We start from the raw sequence: 6,000 nt of genomic DNA, 5'->3' as shown, positions 1-6,000 counted from the left end.
TATTTCGGTCTTTTGAAAAGAGCAGATCTACAAGCTCACATGTAGATCGGCTATTTTCAAAATATTTTTAATACATTTTGAACTTGTGAAATGGGATATTCTGCAAGAGTATGTTTTACGTACATTTTGAATACAGGACTTCTACTTGTAACAGACTTACAGAGTAAATCTACATTGCAGGATTGATAGGCCTACTTTTAAAATGTGTAAAACTTCCATCTACCCAGTAGCACATCACAGCCCATTGCAATAACACTAACTTGAATTTATATAGTGCCTTTCAAAAACCAAGTACACTTTGTTTACAATATACATTTGCAGAGTGTAGAATTTCTTTACCAGGCCATTGTCGTTAGTCAAGCTTCTAAAGCTGGTGTGTGAGTGAATCAGATCCTTATAAGAGGGAGCTATTGGCAGTCTCCAGCTCCCTTCATTTACCACTGTGGGGCGGCTGTGGGCCCCCCAACCGCGCGTGTGCACGCACGCACGCACGCCCGCACGCCCGCCCGCACGCACGCCCGCACGCGCACACACACACACCTAAGAATGGCAGCTCACATGCTAATAAGGAATGAGACACAGCGTTTCCGTGTGCAATCACACACCAGTCTCATCAAGCAGCAGATAGCATTGATCGCTACGCGTGGGGAGGCAATGTTTTTAATCGACTCAGAAAGACAGAGAGAGAATGGAAAAGAACCTGATTAGGGGAAGGAGAAAAAGTAGCAAGCACAAAGCCTGGTAAAAATAAATACAAAAATAAACATCTCACTTTAACATGCAAATCGATGTACTGCCAAACAGCACTGCAGTGGACAACCAAACTATATGACCGCAAATGATCTGGTTCGTGGGTAATGTGAGGGCTAAATGATCTGGTCCGTGGGTAATGTGGGGGCTAAATGTACAAGTTAACCTCAAATTCTAAACATTTCAGTCAAGGTTTCCATCTCCGGATCAGTGTCTTCATTGTGACGAGAGGATGAAGGCAGAAGAACAACATGCAATTAAAGCAATATAGATGGACACTTGCTGTAACAGCGATCATTGTTAATTACAACACAATAAGAACAAAAATACTGATGCACCCACATTCTCTGTGGTGGAGCTGTCAAAAGAACCCAGCGTGATTTGTAACCGATAACCCAGATGGATGGGCGCGCACACACACGCACTCACTCACTCACACACACACTCACTCACTCACACACGCACTCACTCACTCACACACACACACATGCACAATCACAAAGCAGCAAAGTGAGATTAGAAGGCCGTGTTTGGTATTCCCAGCCTGTCTCTCGGGCTACAGAGCGGAACCAGTTGCCACTGATTTGAAATCAAGTCAAAACGTCTGAACCTTGATTGATTTACGCACCTGGCTGACTCTATAATTTCACACAGTCCAGCCACCATGAAGGAGCTTGTTTGTTTCAAGTGAAGATGAGTTCTCTCACCACCGCATGCGCGCCGCTGTTGATGAGTGAGTGACAGGTGACCGATGGCTTTGGCGCTGACACCCATGGTACACCCCCCCCCCCCCCCCCCCCGGGAGGCTCTCAAGGACATTATTTTCAGCTCGGTTCCCCCTCTCTCTCTCTCTCTCTCTCTCTGCTACATCCCCAAGGATGTAGCCAGTTGCCGACCTCTCTCTCCAGGGACAAACGCACATGGAGAGGAGAGGGCTATTCTCCTGAGGCCGAGAATGCGAGTTGACAGGGATGCGTGCGCCTGTGTGCGCACTTGCACGGTGCCTGTGCGCATGGGCATGTACAGTATGTGTGCACTTTTGAGCGTCTGGGTGTTTGTGGTGGTGGTAGTGGTGATGATGGTGGGGGAGGGAGGGAGGTTGTGCGCTAACATACACACCATTGGCTAGGCGTATGCTCAAAAAGCTGAGCCGCATGATACAGTACGAAATAAATCACTCTACTGGGACGAGTACAAACTGGCTTTACCCGTTTCTGTGAGGAATTGTCCTCGGAAGGCGTCCCCGGGCCATGCATCCGCTGACATCTATTATAGCTCTGCAAATGTCAAATAAGGCAAAGTAGATATTTTGGGGACGTTAGCTTGGCATTAAAAACACTAACGCCGGGCGCTGAATATGGATGCAGGCTGACAGGTTGGGCTGCTTGGGCATGCTTTCCAAATTGACCCCCACGTGCCCCACTGCGTTCGCTCAGCAGAACACAGATAGTCATCAATTTCCTTACGTTTTTCATGCATGCTGCCTTCTAACACCCCCAGCCTCCACAGATGTGTGTGTGCGTGCGCACAAACGCTTGCATGTATGCACACATGCTTGCACCAACCCTCTTGCTTTCAGACTCTGTAAACATTTCTATTTATTGGTTAGTATCTGATTGTGGTTAAATCCCAGTGTGTGTATGTCTGCCTCGCTACCTTTGGGACGAGCTATCTAACGAAACACCCGGTTGGTGTAGACTTACCTCAGATCTTCATTTCTCTCTTTCCCTAACCCAATTCCATTCATTCACTCTCTCTCCCTCCACTCTCTCTCTCTCTCTCTCTAAGAAAAACAACAGTCTGGCTCCGTTTACTGATGCTTTCACATATTTATAGACTGAATACACGGAGCTCTATACCTGTAATTCCCGATTTGGGAAAGTATGATATTTACAGCCAATTATTATTGCCAAGAAAAGCTCCTCTCCATCACGTCTGTCCTTCCACATTATAAAGTGCCACTGGAGGTGATTGAGTGCTCGGGGGACTGAGTGATTATGCTAATCGTTAGCCGGGGTCTTAGCTGGCCCGGGTGATTGATCACAACAAAGACAACAGGAAAGAGCCGTTTCAGCCTCCATTTTATAGCCTCCGAGCAGCACGAGCAGAAGCAAGACGTCTCTCTAGTCTAGTGCAGGGGTTCTCAACGTTTTTGGCCGGGGACCCCCGGAAATGCTTTGGCAATGTCTCGGGACCCCCGCCCCGCCCCCTCCCGACCCCCAATATAAATTGACTGCTACAATAACCTTAAACCATTTTGGGCGGGAACCCCTTTTGGTGTTTTAAGCATTGTTATAATTTAGCTATTGAAAAATAGCAGATCTACAAGCTCATAGCGCGCCACCGAGTGGCGCGCTATGAGCTTGTAGATCTGCTATTTTTGAAAAATCGTGAAAATAAAATTTAAAAAAAAATCTTTTATTTTTATTTATTTTTTTAAATAATTTGGGGACCCCCTAAAATAATTTGGCGACCCCCCGAGGGGTCGCGACCCACGGGTTGAGAACCCCTGGTCTAGCAGACGGTACAAATGGCCTCTTCCGCCTTGCTGAAATGCGCGCCACTTCAGGCTGTGCTTTAAACTGGCCTGGATTGTGATGTGAGAAAACAGAAGCATGGCCCCCACAAAATGCTGTTGGAAATATGTCACATCCAATTATTTGCAGTTTTTTGCAAACCCAAGTTTACGCTGCCAAATCATTTGGGCGGATGTGGGTTGAACAGTTGTTGCAAGTCGGCCATTTGAATTCTAAACATGGCCATAAGTGACAATAATCCTTCTGTTTCCCTGTCTCTCACACCCCACCCATACCGCCACCTCTCTCTGCCTGTCCTGCAGGCTCAGTGCCTTACTGTTTAATCCTGACGGGGTGATGCTGAAGCTTTATGGCTATAGCTAGTAAACACACAATATACGACTTTATTGCATGATGAGAAAACACAGTACTCTTGTCCAAAGGCACATTGTGACACGGAAGAAATGTCACTTAAAATAGGTGTCATTAAAACATTGAGTCATTGTGGAATCTGAACGCTGCTCTGATGGGGCCCCCCTCGTGTTCAGAGCAGATGAGGTTCTATTGGAGTGGAAAGTATAGTAAGGTGATGATGGGCTATATGCAGAAGTAAAGAAGCAATTTTGCTACTACAGCTTTTTGGGGGGTGACAAATGCTGAGAAGTTTCGGTGTAGATGCTCGTGGATTCCTCCCATGCAGTCAGCGTTATTAAGGCATTCAGCCGAACATATTTTCATATTATTTCTCTCACATCTTCATTCTCCCCCTGTAGTCGTTGTGACCGCAATGCACTTGTTTACGGTGCCGTTCTCTCAGAGCCTGGTGCAACCCCCCCCGTGGTGTGAGTTGATGGCAGGTATTCAAGATGATCACTGGAGGTGAATGACTTTCACTTGAGAGGACCCGACAGCATCGCAGACAGCGAGGCAACGTTCGCGGGCGTCTGCAGATTTCAGAAAACATCCTTTTGGCAAATTCAAGGTTAGATTTCACAGTCAAATCTCCTCAGAGAACAGAAGTGGCTCTGGACCATGTCCAAAGTAGCAGCTCTGCCATCTGGTCACAGCCCGTCCGGCTGTGATTATGAACACACACCAAATGGATGGATCTCCTTCATGGGCCATGTTTCAGAAGATATCCATGTTTTATTCAAATAATGAAAAAGAAAGAAAATGCTAGCGAGATTCATCAAAAGGGAATAGGACGTTTTTGCATCAGTCAGGGAAATGTACTTCTTGCACTCCAGTACTTTTAGTCAGAATAAACTTAGTTGAAATGTTGCATTAATTTTGTCTGAAAGTGGATATGTGACGAAGTCACGGTATGCATGAGTGGTGTATGCTATTTTAGAGTATGTACACACTGGGATGAAACAAATGCAACTGTCACAACAATGGGCTTGAAAATCTAACGAGATGAATGATCACACTGATTATACAGTACTGTATGTCTTTAATATCATTCAGAAAACATATAAATACGGTAGGTACTGCATGGAACTCTCAATGACAAGTGCTCTCCAATGGAAGGACTCACTGTCAGGACATCAAAACCCTCATCACTACATCCTGTCATGGCATGGAAATGTCACTGTCCCCTCTCCCCTCTACATGACACATTTCATAGTGTCCATTTCACCTCGGGGGTGCGTGCATGCGTGCGTGTGTGTGCGTGCGTGCGTGCGTGTACATGCATACATGCCTTATACATCAGTGTATGTTTGTGTGTGCACATCACATCGGTCACCAGTCAGCATATTGCCAGAACATTCATCATGACTTCAAGCTGCAAAAACAATATGTCTTCCTCTCCTGTCTTCAGTGTGCGTGCGTGCGTGCGTGCGTGCGTGCGTGCGTGCGTGCGTGCATGCATACGGTTGACAGGAACTTACTTATTTACCGCAGAGGTAATCAAAAGCTAAACAGAATAGACAGGGTGATATGGTATAGGCTGTAATGTATGATACTGTCCGTGTGTGCGTGCGACGTGCGTGTGTATGCGTGCATGCCATGCTTGCACAAGCATACAGTAGCTAGGGTGTACTGTATATCCATTACTATTAGTAGCTTGCAATCTCTCTTCGTTTAAACCAAGCCAACGTTGAAGCCGCCCTAACCTACTGGCCAAAGCTGGAACTGCAGGACGTTCATGGAGGTGGACGCCTGGACGAACGTTCATTTGACGTCATGACGCAAAATGGGTCTCAATTCTCAAAGTTGAGACCCAGCGTGAGCCAAACATAACCAACGTACAGTGGTACTTCCGGCAGACTTCCGGGTGCTTCAACTGCCACTGAGCAACTTCCATTGAAATGAATAACGGTAGATATGGACGTGGCTGTCCTCTCTCTAGTTTATAAATAATATGGTTTAAACGTATGTGTTCTCTCTCACCAGCTCCACTGGTTTAGAGTTCATTACAAGCATTCATGAAGAGACTCATCATCAAACACGCCTCACATCAACCCATCCTGCTTCCCTGTCACAGCTTAAACATCCTTCCACCTGCCCTATTCCTCACAAATCCCAGTTTAGTTTGTGATTTGCTTCTTGTCGAACCCAACGTTCAACACAACTACCATTATCATCACATTACCTGATTGATTATCCAGATTGACTTGGTCCAATAATAGAAACTGGTGCAGCTATAACAAGATCAAATCAACATTGTGTGAGACACAGATAGAGGGAGAGAGAGAGAGAGAGAGAGAGAGAAGGGGGGGGAGTCTTCAGA

This window comes from Electrona antarctica (genome assembly GCF_951216825.1).
Source record: "Electrona antarctica genome assembly, chromosome: 6".
Classification (NCBI taxonomy): domain Eukaryota; kingdom Metazoa; phylum Chordata; class Actinopteri; order Myctophiformes; family Myctophidae; genus Electrona; species Electrona antarctica.
Note: the sequence above shows the minus strand (reverse complement) of the source record.